We start from the raw sequence: 14,802 nt of genomic DNA, 5'->3' as shown, positions 1-14,802 counted from the left end.
CATTTGAAAAAATTGTTTTCATCAATAAACAAAGGTTACAATTAGTTAATTGTTTACCTACATTTTAATGACGTAAAGGAAATAACGAATTTATTTGTGTAAAATTTCTCCACCTCTAATAATAGTTCTACACCTCTGCTGGAAGCAGAGTTACAAATCGACTCACTTACGACACCAGACGGTTGTTACACCGCGACGCACAGCAAATGGTAAAGTGGCTTTAACTTTTGTTTGTTGTGCTCACGTCATCATCGTTTTACTCCATTGTTTGCTGATTGCCAAAATGCATGACGTAACTTTGTTTCATAGCGACAAGATATTTTTATTTTTACCAAAGATTAATAAAGAATGCTTTTTCTTACGCTTTTGTGATTTTCCAATGTTTTAGGAGTTTTAGTATAAGAACGTTAAGAACAAAATACGAATTACACACATGAAACGTTTTTAGTTATCAATACAATTATAGCTAAAGTTGTGAGCAAAAAATCATAACTAACGGTTACAGGAAATTACAACTACAATTACAATACGATAAGATAACAACGCATTAAGAATAAGTTAAACGCTGCCCGTGTCTGCAGGTATGTGTGGAGAGTGACGTCTCACAGGAACTGGTGGCTCGAAACCTGTCATGGTGAATGCCTTTGAGTAGTAACCAAGGAAAGCGAATGTCTCCAGATGGGGAAGAGTGTTTTTGAGTTCCGCGAACGGGTTGTCGCTGGTTGCAGATTGGACTTGATAAGGCTGGGGCTAGTGTTGCCTGGTGAGCTACATGTTGCATTGTTGGTGTAAAGGACCTACTTGAACAATTTTGCTAAGTTTCAGCACCAGGTTTCTCAGGCTCTGGTATATTTTCTCCGATTAATCTCAGCAAATTTGTACCAATTATATCGAAGAATTGTTATGACCAGCTTCCGATGTGTGTGAGAAATGCCCACCGATTATATCGCTGTAGTACGTGTATATACTGGTACATATTGTCAGTATATTCATTCTTCATTCACTCAGATTGTTCTACGATAAATTTCTGTGTTCATCCACCAACAGTAGGCTAGCTATAGCCTTATAGGCTTATTTGCAATGTAATCAAGTCTATAGTTATCAGTACTTCTGTAAGCAATACTTATCAATAAAACCATTGAAAGAAGAGTATCAGAGTGCTACCGAGATCTGTCAGGAATCTTATCACAACACGCATCCAGGTCTCAATTGGAAGTTGACGCTGACGTTTCAATATCATTGGAATTGATCTGATATTTCTACATCAGTAGATTAACCTGGCCGTGAAAAGATATTAACTACTTGAGAATTTGACACTCATTAAATAGCCAGTTCATTACTTGCCCTGGATATGACCATTGTAATGGTTGGATTACACTGGTCGACATGATTTTTATTTTCTGGCAAAAATAGTGACTTCTAAGATAATTTGCTCACGCTGATTACGAATATGAAGTCGCTTTTTTTCTATCACGTCAAGATTTTTTATAATTTGTGATTTAAAATTTTGCACTTCACTACTAATAACAGCCTGTTCTATGAAGTATTCCTCCTTATTGGGTCATAGTTACTATTGTCATAGCCATTATACATCATATTGACGTCATAATAATTTTATTGTGAGTAAACCAGGCTACATACAAGCACATGTACAGTACATTATGCCAGCTTTTGCGTATCAAAGTCAAACCTAAAAGCTGTATTGTTGCACAATACAAATCAATTTGGTTCTATCCCTGTAGCTCATTCAACTAGCATGAAGGAGTCTTACGAAAATATAAAACTTTTTCTTTCGAAGTTGCAACATAGCACTCATACATGGAAAGTTTGCGTTGATTTTAAAGTCCTAAATATGCTACTGGGTCAACAATCTGGATTTACAAAGTACCCTTGTTTTATGTGTGAATGGGACAGCCGAGACAGGAGAAATCATTGGATTAAACGTGAGTGGCCGTTGAGGGAGTATCTTACACCAGGCTATAAAAATGTTTTACAGCCTGCTCTTATCGACAGATTTAATGTTATACTTCCACGATTACATATTAAACTGGGTCTCATAAAACAGTTTGTAAAAGCTCTCAACAAAGAAGGTGTATGTTTTAAATACATTCGGGAAAAGTTTCCTCACTTGAGTGCCGAGAAACTTAAAGAGGGTGTATTTGTTGGACCTCAAATCAGAACACTCACCAAAGACCCCCAATTTCTTATTACCATGACGGATGTGGAAAAAAAAGCATGGCTCTCTTTCACCGAAGTTGTATCTAAATTTCTTGGAAATACTAAAGATCCGGATTACCAAAATATTGTAGAAAACATGTTGGTTTCTTATCAAGCACTTGGATGTCTAATGAGTTTAAAGGTTCATTTTCTACGCGCACATTTGGACAATTTTCCTGAAATTTTGGGTGACATGAGTGAGGAGCATGGTGAACGTTTTCACCAGAACATCAAAGCCATGGAAACGCGGTATCAAGGGCGATGGGATGTAACGATGATGGCGGACTACTGTTGGTGCCTGAAACGCGACTGCGAGAATAGTGAGGCTGCAAGAAAAGCTAAAAGAAGAAAATTCATGCCAAGCACCTATAAGAAATAAGAAAGAAAAGTTGTTTGAATCAAAAGTTTATTGAGCAAATGAACATAATTATTTGCTACTGGGGTCTAGGGTTTAGGTTTAGAGAGTTACGGTTTAAGCTAACAAAATCTCAAATCCAATTGAGAAAGTTAAGCGCCTTGTAGGCTGTGTTTCGTTTCACGTACGGAGCTCTTGGCCTGTAATAGGGCACAAGCGCCCTTAATACAACCGTTTTTGAGTAAAATTTTCATTCAATTTTTGCAAAAAAGTGTGACGTGATGGGTGGATTCTGACTGCAAATTTGGAATCAGCATAGTCAAATTAGGTAAACTCAATTAATTATTTGAAACAAATAAAAAAGAAGTTGAAAAATGTCGCCTAGTGTTATTTGGACAATCGTAACCAGCAACCCAATCCATTACAATTTACAACCGGATCAAACCTAGGGTAGGTACAAACGAATAATGATACACAAAGGGTATTTAGCTTAAGTCAGTGTTAGTGGAAGTCACAACTGTAACAATATATTGGCATGTTGATTACAATTCAGCACATTTTGTAAACTTCTCACCGGACCTACTGTTGTGCTATTATCACTCGTCCGTAACAAATTGATGTAACTTCCGAACGATATGATTTAGTACGTGCTCACACAGAGCGATACACGACTTATCAACATACATAGGCTACACATACACGACAAATCAACTTTTGCTTTTACACTTTTGCGTGTTACATTCTCTGAACCCAAAATAAGACTTATATAATCACTTGTCCAATCACCTAGTTTTTTGCTTGTTTTACTTCCTGTACGCAATTAAATATCGCTATTTTTGAGGTATACAAAGTTTTTGATAAATAGTGAAAGGTGATCCACAGCAAAATGGTTGAAGAGCACTGAACGTCAATGAATGGGAAATAGTGCCAATTGGAAAATGCTTAAAACGTTCTCAAAAATAATTAAGGTAATAATTGAAGGTAACAACTAGCACGGCAACTAAATCCGTAAATAGATAGCTTTGTGTTAAACAAAAAAAATCAATTTTGTTCCAGCCTTCCATTTACATTATTTTTAATTGTAAATTTCACAAAGTACTACTTTTGGCATGAAGACGCCATGATGTTTGTCATGCAATAGATAAAACGGTGAAACTTGTAAATTTCACAAAAACTTACACTAAAAGTGTTTCAATAACGCTATAACTCAAAACCAGTTACTAGCTAATAATTCGCCACCTCTGCTGCATTTATCATGATTGACGGCTTCACCCATTTAATTCTGCATTCAGATTACAGTAGGTAAAAAAGTATATTATAACAAACAATGTATTTAGTTTAACATATATAGTCTTGTACAAGCAGTTCATCAACCCTTTCGTGCCGTTTCATATGAACGCTTCCTCTATTTTCGTGATGTATTGCGTCAATCATCTCAACTCAAAGCGACTCACTCACGACACCAGACGGTTGTTACACCGCGACGCACAGCACATGGTAAAGTGGCTTTAAAAGTAAAGTAAAGTGGTAAGTAAAGTAAGGTAAAGTGGCTTTAATAAACTCGTAAACAGCTTACGTAATCCAGATGTAATTGAAAGGTATCGCTTCCTTAAATAGGACCGAAACGTAGCGGGGCGTTTGATCATATACGAACGAAATATATCATTGAGAATTTTAAAATATTATTAAATCTGCACAAGAATTGCGTTAAAAGATAAAAATTACTTAGGACAATTGAAACACAGTCGGTTAATTTTTTAAATATTTTGGATTCAAAACACATTGACTTTCCATATCTAACATTTCCACTGTTGATTACTTCGTTGACTACTATGAGATGTTGCTAAGTGTCATTTCATGTGCGACCAAACTGCAAACAAGCATTCCTTGTCAAGTTGAGGTCAGTTGAAGGAACAACTTATCTGTTTGTGAAAATTCATCTCAATCGACCGTATGCATTGTCCATTGCCTGTCCAACGAGTTATCATCATACTATGAAAATGTCCTGGTTTATATCTTGCGTGTGGATATATTTCTTGTTTGAATCAATTTTCTTCTATACTTGTAGACATATTTGTGTAATGTGTTGACGATTTGTCAATAAATTCACAAGAAACTACACTCTGAGTGTACAGTGAGACCTCGTTAATCCGTACCCCGATGAACCGGAATCCCCGCTATCCGACACAAAACTGACGGGAACGGATTTCTTCCTATGCATTTTACCCCTTTAATCCGGAAACCCCGCTGTCTTACTCCGACACAAAAGTTTTGGAACAAATGTGCTAAATCAATAGCAATAAAATCCGATAAACCGGATTATTAACAGTTAAGCGAAAATGATTCACCATTGTCCTAATACACTATCTAGTTAGTTGACGAAACAATAGCCGATTATCTACGCATAATAACGTTGCGGTCAATTACCTTGCGTTGCATAATAAATTAATAACGTTGTAGCAAGGGTGACGAACCTATTCGTTGTGGCAAGCCACTTTGTCAGTTACAGCTGAGTCAGCCGCACAGCTTTTTAGTCATACTATGAAATATTGTACAGTATTTGCTTGCTTCGCAATGCAAGAGCGGTTGTCAAACCGATTTGCGACCGCATGTTCGTCACTTCTGACTTAGAGCATTCGTCTTAAATACGGTGGTTCTGGGGTTCGACACTGGGTTGGATCATACAAAAAATATAATTTTATTTTAGTTGCTGTCCAGCCAGAAAGTCGGTACTTAGAATTGGAGTAAGGTGCATACTGCGTTTTGAACACGGTGCTGCATTGATTGCAAGATTGATTGATTTTTTTACTTTCCGATAATCCGGATACCCCGCTAAACCGACATTTTTTGACGAAACGAAGTGGTCCGGATTAACGAGGTATCACTGTAAATAGAAACCATGTTCTTGTTATTTATTTGTTTACTTATGCGTTGTGGACAGTTCGTGTTTAAAGCGCTGCGAACATGGCAGAGTTAATTATGACGCTAACACACGCTTTTTCCCCATGAAGTTGTTCCGTGATGATTCATTATTGTTTTAACAGCAAGAGATAAACCAAAGTTAACAAGAATTTCCTCCCCACCAATTTGCATTGTGTTGTAATGTAAAGAAGCAACAAGCGACAGTCGTTGATTGACGGAACTGCAGATTTTACATTGTTTTACAAATCTTCTATATTGTGAGCTGCCTTATTAGCGTAAGCAGATTGAGGTGGTTTAATTAAGGATCTACCCTTGTGGCGAATCCTGCTACTCCAGGCCTTGTCCCGATATAAATTTATTCACAAAGGTTTTCCTCCATTTGCTGTGAAGCCATGCCAGCATTGCGGGCAGTAAGATTCATATTTTTACTTCTCTGTTTTAGTTCTGAAGCCAGTTACATACATTTCTGTAGTTACTTGCTTAGCTTGTCTGAGTCAGTCACATTCAATTTTACTTTGAAGTGACATTTTCACCGTATTTAGTTTACACAGACTGTCGTCTAATTGTGTTGGCTGGGGAATGCAGTTACCACTGTTGCTACACAAAATATACTGTTCTCTATGTAATACAATTTTTAAAGACATGTAGATAAAGCTGTGCAACATTTTCAAGCAAACTTTAATTCATTACCCTTTAGCCTTTGACCTTTGACCTTTCACCTTTATAATATTGTCCGTATTTTCTCTACAACAAGGTGCTATCAGAAAAAGTAAAACAAGTGGCAACACTAAAACGAACGATGATTTCCTAAATTTACCAGTCGAAACAATATTGATTTGCACTGAACTTAAACCAGGGTGGAATCCCAGTATTCTTTCACTCACGCGCTCTCTCTGCAAGTGAAACTTTGCGGTCGGTAACAAGCAAGCCTGGCCGATGGTTGTTATTTAGCAATCATATCCCGTTATAGTCAGATCTCATTCATGTTTTGTGTTGTAAACTTAAACTAAATCAAGCACACGAGCAAAATAAAAATGAGGCACAAAAGTAAAGCACAAAGCAAAGAAAATACACAAACCATATTTTTCTGCTTCTTCAAATTAGTCAGACCTAGGAAATCCGAAACACTTTAATTTGTCATAAAATGTCGGTTTAGGCCTGACTGTAGTCGGAAATTTCCTGTTCAGTCTGAGAGTGAGGTCGTTTTTCTATTTTATTCTATAGGCCTTTAAAATATTTTTTCCTTTAGTTTACAATTTGGTGTTAGTCAATGCTTCGAATGTTTTGGTATTCAAGTATCTATCTCTTAATATGTGACTTGCAATGCAACGTCATGTCTTTAACGAAACTGAAATTAATTACAACTTTCATGAAATTGACGTTTATATGGTCAAGTCCTAGCAAATCAAAACCGACTACGGTGATATCAAAACCCTGGCGAACGATTTCACGCCTGAGATAACGCATATACACTGCAGCCGGCACATCGCATGCTTTAGACTTGCAACCACGAACATCAGTCTGCGGCATGGTGCTGTGGCGTTTGGATATAATCAAAATAAACAAGTTCTATAATTGGCATTTGTTAAGCAATTTTTGTGTGTCCAGTTAAATTCTATGCAAATTTGAAGTGTATTGTTCCTAGTAATCCGTATTCAATCTTAATTACAAATCGACATGTGACGTAGTTAAGTGTGTCAAGTGGTTTTCTGTACCCGATGTAAATCGATTTTAATTCTTTGTGATAAAAGCTAAGAATGTAACATGGACACGTAGATACGTGTCATTGTATGGCTAGTTTGGCACTCGCCCATTGGTCAAATTATGGGAGTATAAAAGCTAATGTTTGGTCTAAATCTTTCTCTTCTCTTTTGTCCCTCTTAGATTTCTTCTGTTCTGCTGAATTGAAGTTATTGCTGAATTATTAGGAATTGGAATCATTACTGAATTTGAGTTATAGCTTGGTTTAAATGTGGAAAGATGGTGTAAATGTTTCTAATTTGATACAACCTATTCGAACAATATAACAATTAGACTTTATGAAGTTGGTGTTGATTTGAAGAAACATTATAGAGACAGCAAACGCAACGGAGTCAAAGACAATTGTCTATAGGAGTCTAGCAGTAAGACAAATAGTCTTGGCTTTAGGCCATCCTAAAAGCAAGCCACACCGCCATCCCCACGATACTTTGACCCGGAAACAGTGAAAAATTGTAAATTCTGTCTTCAAACTGAATATGTCCAGGGATTGTGTCATTGAGCAACGACTGCCCCCCTACACGACCCTGGAAGACAACGGTTTGACCGGTGGACCACTTCGCCAGCCAACCATTGCAACCTTGTACTACGATTACGTCATCGAGTTTAGCGACTGCCCCCTTCTTAACTCCGACCATTATTTCGGGATCGAGAAGCGACCGCTCAACCCTGTGCTGACGGCCTATCCCGGAAAGAAGTTTGTGTAGTTGATGCCACGTCAATGTTGAAGTGTGTTCTTTATCGTGATTCGAGCAAATCTCCAGTTATGTTGTTAGATTATTATGTTTATGTCGTTTACAGCATTCACATGATTTTCATTCGGCTGCCACTGTGAAATGGTTTAATTTCGTAACAACTTTTTATAATAAATACACATTTTGTAATTTTTGATGATATGTTGAGGTCTAACGCAACAAGTGTCACTTAACGTATTTTTGGGGGACTCTATACTCAATGGCAGAGTGAGATAAAAGGCCTCATGATATTTTTTCGAAAGTTAAACAAGGTAACCATGCTAGCTATCAAGTGTTGGCCTGTGTGCTAGGATCTACAATTACCCGTATGCGCAACTTTCCGTTCTCATGCAACGACAGGATTAAAATGACAAGGTTTTGCCAGTTTTTATGTACTTTTACTACTTTAAATTATCAATGTTTAAAAAATAATATACTTTTCTGTGATTAATCTGGTGTTTATTTGCTGTTTCCGTGATATGATTTATTGGTTGATCACAGCTAAACAGTTCCGGTGGACTTGATAAACAGTGAATTATTATATTACATGGTGCAGCGCGTGTGAGATGAAATTTTCCGTCGCACGGTGGCGTTGAAGGTACGCAGTGAAGGCGCTCCTTGTTTTAGACTTTAGAGGTTTGAAAACTTGACGTTTCAAAAGCGGATATTTCTTGTAGCTCGTTGCCGTTAAGAACAATAGTCAAGGTGACTCATCTTGTGTAGTGACGTCAAAAACGAAATTCCATCCACGTTTGGTTAATCAGTTATAACAATGGTCACAAAGGTAAAGTATGCGCGTTCAAAAGACGTCATGCTCGGGTGCACATGGTAACAAACAAATTAATTCATCAACTGAAAACACAAACTCCGCGACACGAGTAAAAAGGTTAAAATCCCCGAAATACATTGTCGTGGGTAGAATATGAATCAGTAACCAGGTAAATATTCTGACAAGGTTGATTTCTTTAGTTCGTCAGGTCGGTTTGTATTTCATTGCTTCTGTTTGATTAAACTTATAGAGTCGCTTTGATAAGCGTTTATTTGTTTCGTAGGCTCTGAACCGGGTATGTATTATAAGTTTTATAACTAAGGCCATTTAAAGTCATTTAAGTCATATTTTTTTCTATGCATCAGTAAGTCGTGAAATCAATTTTAACGCAAAAACCGCATCCCTATGAGGTATATTAAGAAAGTTATGAAGTCATATAAAGTCATATTTTCCTGGTTAGGTCATAAATCAGCTTTTTAAGTTATATAGTCATATTTTTGAGTTATAAAGTCATATCGTTGTATACTTTAAATAAAAAGTAGGCTACCAATTTAAGCGGTGAAGCAATTAAGCTAAGAAAGTAAGGCAATTTCTGATTGAACAAAGGCAAACTGTAGGATTAGCCTACAATGTAGGCTCCCAACCCAACCCCCTAGGATTAGCCTACAATGTAGTCAGTGGTCCCCAACCCCCGGTCCGCGGACTAGTACCGGTCCGTAGGTCAGTTGGTACCGGTCCGCACAGGGTACTGTTAATTAGTGTGGGAACCCCTTTTGTTGCGTAGGCACGCTTGAGTTCTCGAAATCGATTGTCTGGAGAGGCCATTTTATCGCATAATAACCTTAGTTTATTACATCACAAGCCCTTGTTATGCTAAAATTCTTGAATTGTTATCTTGAGTGTATCAGCTAGTCTTCCTAATTTAGTATCCCTTGCCCATTCTAACTGCCCGATGCCCTTTAATCAGGAGAGTAAGTTTGTTACATTCAGTTTTTTAGGAGGCGCGCAAACTTTTATTTTCACAGGCTGGGGTTATTTAGCCAGTATTCAAGAGTATTTTTGCTGAGGTTCAGGGTTTTTGATTTTTGCTAGTGTTGAGCTTTGGCATGATCTTGAACCTGGACATTTACGGAGAGCACAGTTTTATTCTTTTTTAGCAGTACAGTTTTAGTATCTCAGTTGTTTGTTAATTCTGGTACGTGTTCTGCATTGCAGCTCCAGGATAATTCAGCTTTCTTTTTTTGGTGAAGTTATTCTCATTTTAGCTATTTTTAGTGAAGCTATATCTCATTAAATCTTTATAACAGTCAGTTATTGAGTGTCGAAATTTATCAAACATGAGTACCAAACAGACGTCGTTAGAAAGCTTTCTTGTGAATGGGAAAAGGTCCATTGAAGAGACAGAAGAAGAGTCTTCAACATCAAAGAAACAGAAAACTTTTAACAGACAATACCATGAGTCCTACTTGAAATATGGATTTATCGCGACAGGTGATACCCACGCACCAACACCGCTCTGCATACTTTGCGGTAACAGGCTCTCAAATGAGTCAATGAAACCGTAAAAACTGCTCCGCCACTTGAACAGCAAGCACGCTAGATCAAAAGACAAGCCCCTGGAGTATTTTGAAAGAAAAAAACGGGAACACAATGGACAGGAAAAATTTCTGAGGGTCACTACAACAATAAATGAGAATGCTTTGAGAGCATCATTTTTGGTGGCTAACCGTATTGCTAAGGCGAAAAAGCCATTCACCATTGGTGAAGAATTAATCTTGCCCTCCACTAAAGACATTTGCCGTGAGCTACTAGGGGAGGCTGCTGTTAAAAAGATAATATCTGTGCCTTTGTCAGCGAGCACTGTGACTAGGCGCATTGAAGAAATAGCCGAAGACATTGAAGCACAATTGTTGGAGAGGATTAACACATCACCGTGGTATGCACTCCAGGTTGACGAATCTACAGATGTCGACAACAACGCAATACTACTTGTTTATGCACGATATCTTTATCAGGAAGATATGCATGAGGATTTGTTATGTGCGCTATCCTTACCAACCAACACCACAGGAGCAGAACTATTCAAGTCACTGAATGGTTATATATCAGGAAAATTGCAATGGTCTTTTTGTGTCGGCATATGCACAGACGGAGCTGCTGCCATGACCGGACGATTGTCTGGTTTAATTTCTCGGATTAAGGAGGTTGCACCTGAGAGTGAATCTACTCATTGCATCATTCACAGAGAAATGCTGGCAAGTCGAAAAATGTCTCCGGAATTGAACAGCGTATTGACTGATGTCGTTAAAGTTATTAACTACATCAAAGCACACGCCCTTAACTCGCGTTTGTTTGAGCAACTTTGTGAGGAGATGGATGCAGAGCACAGACGCCTACTCTTGCACACAGAAATAAGATGGTTATCCCGAGGAAAATCGCTAACCAGAGTGTTTGAACTACGAGAGCCATTGCAAAGATTTCTTTCAGAAAAGAAGTCACCTCTGGTTGCACATTTCAGTGACAAGGTATGGGTCGCAATACTTGCTTATCTGTGTGACATGTTTAGGCTGCTCAATGAACTCAATCTCTCCCTTCAAGGGAAAATGACAACAGTTTTCAAGTTGGCAGACAAAGTAGCTGCATTTAAAGCGAAACTGGAGTTGTGGGGAAGGCGCGTGAATAATGGTATTTTGGATATGTTTCAAACATTAGCGGGGATGTTGGGCGAAACTGAGCCTGAGCCTTCATTTTCGAAGTTGGTGCACGATCATCTGTCTTTGCTTTTGAAAGAGTTTGAGCGCTACTTTCCAAGCACAAAAGACCGACGAACTGGTAAAGAATGGATGCGCAACCCATTTGCCAGCAAACTAGGTGAATCTAGCATGTCTGTGCAAGAAGAAGATCAACTGCTGGAGATTGCAAATGACGCCAGCCTTAAAGCTATGTTCCACACAACAACTCTGCCAGTGTTCTGGATTAAGGTCATGGCGGAATACCCGGAGATCGCCACCACAGCGCTTAAAAGCCTATTACCATTTCCGACATCCTATATGTGTGAAGCGGGGTTTTCTGCAATGGCAGCAACCAAAACAAAGCAACGGAATAACCTGGACGTTAGCAAGACACTTCGAGTGTCATTATCTCCTATTATCCCCAGATGGAATCGTCTCGTTGCAGAGAAACAAGCTCAGGGTTCTCATTGATTTAATGATGGATTGAAAATTTTGCAAATTTAAATCACTTGATATTCGTTTTAATTCAATTTCAATTTCATTTTGAATGCATGTTCAAATACAAGAAAATTTAAAAAAATCTGCGTCTCCCCCACCCTTTTAGTGGGTCGCGGTAGAATTATCAAACGTAGACCGGTCCGCGGAGACAAAAAGGTTGGGGACCACTGGCATACATAACACTTACACTCACAGACCTATATTTTATGAGGTCACACATTGCATTGTGTTGCAACACAATCTGTTCTACTTCTGTGCATTGAAGTGGGACGTCATGTGAAGTTCAGTCAGTGGGTAGGCAAGCTAAAAAGCTCAACCTTGGTCTACTTATATACAAATACAGTACAACTAGTAGCAAACCGAAGAATATAACAGTTAAATATATACAGAGACTTAGACATAGAGAGAATATCTGGTTCAGCATGCCAAAAGTGTATCTTGCAACACTCAAGCATAAGAAAGGGATTGAAGCAAGAACGATCCGCTCCTCAGCTCTGCAACAAGCATTCATTCACCCGGTGCAACTAAACGATTTTACCAGTCAACTTGTTCGGGCATTTGCATCAAGTGAGATTCCATTGGTAAAAGTACAACATCCATCAATTAGAAAGCTGTTTGTAGATTTGGGAAAAACTGTACCCTCTGAATCAGCCTGTCACCAAAAAGTATTTGAATTGAGTGAAGCAGACAATCAAAAACTGCTGGATAAATTGAGTGAAAAATAATTGTTTTTTTGTGATGGATGAAACAGATTTAAGAGGCAAAAAATTTCTGCACACGCTTTGTGGTACACTGGACAAGCCTGAATCTTGTTTTCTGGTTAAATGCTCTGTGCTAGACAGATCGCCAAATAGTCAGAAGATAATACATGAACTTGACGATGTGGTGAAAGAACTCAAAATTAACAGAGAGCAAGTGAATTTATTGATATCTGACGCAGCAGCTTACATGTGCTGCGCTGGAAAAGTCTTAAAAGAGGTATATCCTAAACTGCTGCATGTAACATGTGTTGCGCATCTACTGCACAATTGCGCCTTGAAAATAAAAGCCTCCTACCCCGAAGTAGACAATTTGATTGCAAAAGTGAAAGCAAGTATCTCAAAGAACAGAAGCAGAGCTGCCGATTTCGATTCATGTGGCATACCACCACAGCCCATAGCTACTCGTTGGGGTAGCTGGTTGAATGCTGCTCAATATTATGCCGAGAGACTTCCACAAGTGAAAGAAATAGTCAATGCATGGGAAGGTGAAGGAGTTATTGTAAAGAGCGTCAAAAATTCAGTCAACGATCCAAAGTTGACTAGTCAGTTAACAAAAATATGCCTCCACTACAACAATATTTCAAACTTAATACTCAAAATGGAAAGTTGTACGTACACCATCAAAGAGGGCCATGCTGATCTAAATGCCCTTGATTTCGGAAAAGATCCGCTTGAGCTCAAAAATTACATTAAGAAGCGATTGGACAAAAACGATGTGAAACAAATTATGGAGCTTCAAAGACAAAACATTTCACCAGCGCTTTATGCAAAACTGCAGAAGTGTCAACCCACATCAGCGTCTGCGGAGCGCTCATTTTCCTTACTAAAGTCATTTTTACGTCCAAATTGTAACTTCAAAGACTCTAACATTCCACACTACATGAAACTGTACTACAACAGTGGTTTAAAATAAAAATGGATGTGTATTACTGTTATGTTGCGTATGTTTTACTCTTTATTTCCAAGAGTGACGTTGTTCGCATGTAAAAATACACGATTTTCACATAAAGTCATATTTTCCAAAAAATAAAGTCATATTATTGATTTTTTAAGGTCATATAAAAATGGCCCTAATTATAACGTTGTGTTTGATGGAGCCTTCGAGCAACTCGCGGTGAGACGCGAATACAGTTATAATGACGTCATAACGCACGAAACACGGAACAGGGATGTCGTTGTTTGCACCAGAAGCATAAAACGCAAACCGAATGTAAGAATGAGGGTGAATTAGCCATGGAAGCTTCTTGTAATGAGCGTATTCGCAAGTAGCGTGCTTCGGAAAATCGAAATTTCTCGATGATCGCGCGCGAGAATAGAAGAAAGAATCAGACTGAATATTCAAGGGTCTTTTATCTAATGACTTTGATCTAAACAGAAAAACCCAGTTTAAATGCGCTAAAAATTGCTATAGATGTCAGAAACTAATGTTTGAAAATGCTGCCTGAGAACTAGACAAGATAAAAGTAGTTTGGTCAACTACTGGTTTGGTCACATATGTAAGTGATATGATGACGTCACAAATGAATGACGTCACAAAATCACGAAGCACATTGCCATGACTATGGAATATAAAACAAATCCTGGATAAACAGCAGGCTGGTATTTCAACAAAGTTGATTTATTTCAAGGTTATCAGTGATGTGAATTATGTCAATATTATAGTATGTTTGACGGAAGGCATAATGTATCGATAATTAATAGAAGATGCTTTTCTAGTGTAAGACTTTTTAATCCAACCAAACTTTGACTAGATTTGAACTTGTACACCAGTGAAGCATTTTTTGTTATTGTTAATGAAAGCACGCATCCGTCCACTTTCCCGGTGGTTATTCATTAATGACTAAGTGTGCTTTTATACCTGAATATTTCTCGACTTGGTTGAAACGAAATGCAAACAACAAAATTTTCAGTAAGTGACTTTGCAAATCAGCATGAAATGTTTGAAGAGCGAGGGAGTTGCGGACTTCGTTACGTGATGAAACTTCGTAATTTTTTCGTTCGTTAGACTTGGTAGCCGTTATTTAGCTTGTAAAAGCTGAGCTGATCTCTGAGCTTT

The 14,802-nt window shown here is 38.1% G+C and overlaps 1 pseudogene; it reads left to right on the top strand.

Moving 5' to 3' along the window:
- Positions 1-10,325: 10,325 nt before the first annotated feature.
- LOC143465156 (SCAN domain-containing protein 3 pseudogene) lies at positions 10,326-11,958 on the top strand (annotated as a pseudogene).
- Positions 11,959-14,802: the final 2,844 nt, after the last annotated feature.

The sequence above is a fragment of the Clavelina lepadiformis genome, chromosome 7, assembly GCF_947623445.1.
Source record: "Clavelina lepadiformis chromosome 7, kaClaLepa1.1, whole genome shotgun sequence".
Taxonomy (NCBI): Eukaryota; Metazoa; Chordata; class Ascidiacea; order Aplousobranchia; family Clavelinidae; genus Clavelina; species Clavelina lepadiformis.
Note: the sequence above shows the minus strand (reverse complement) of the source record. Positions and strands in the feature narration are given on the sequence as shown.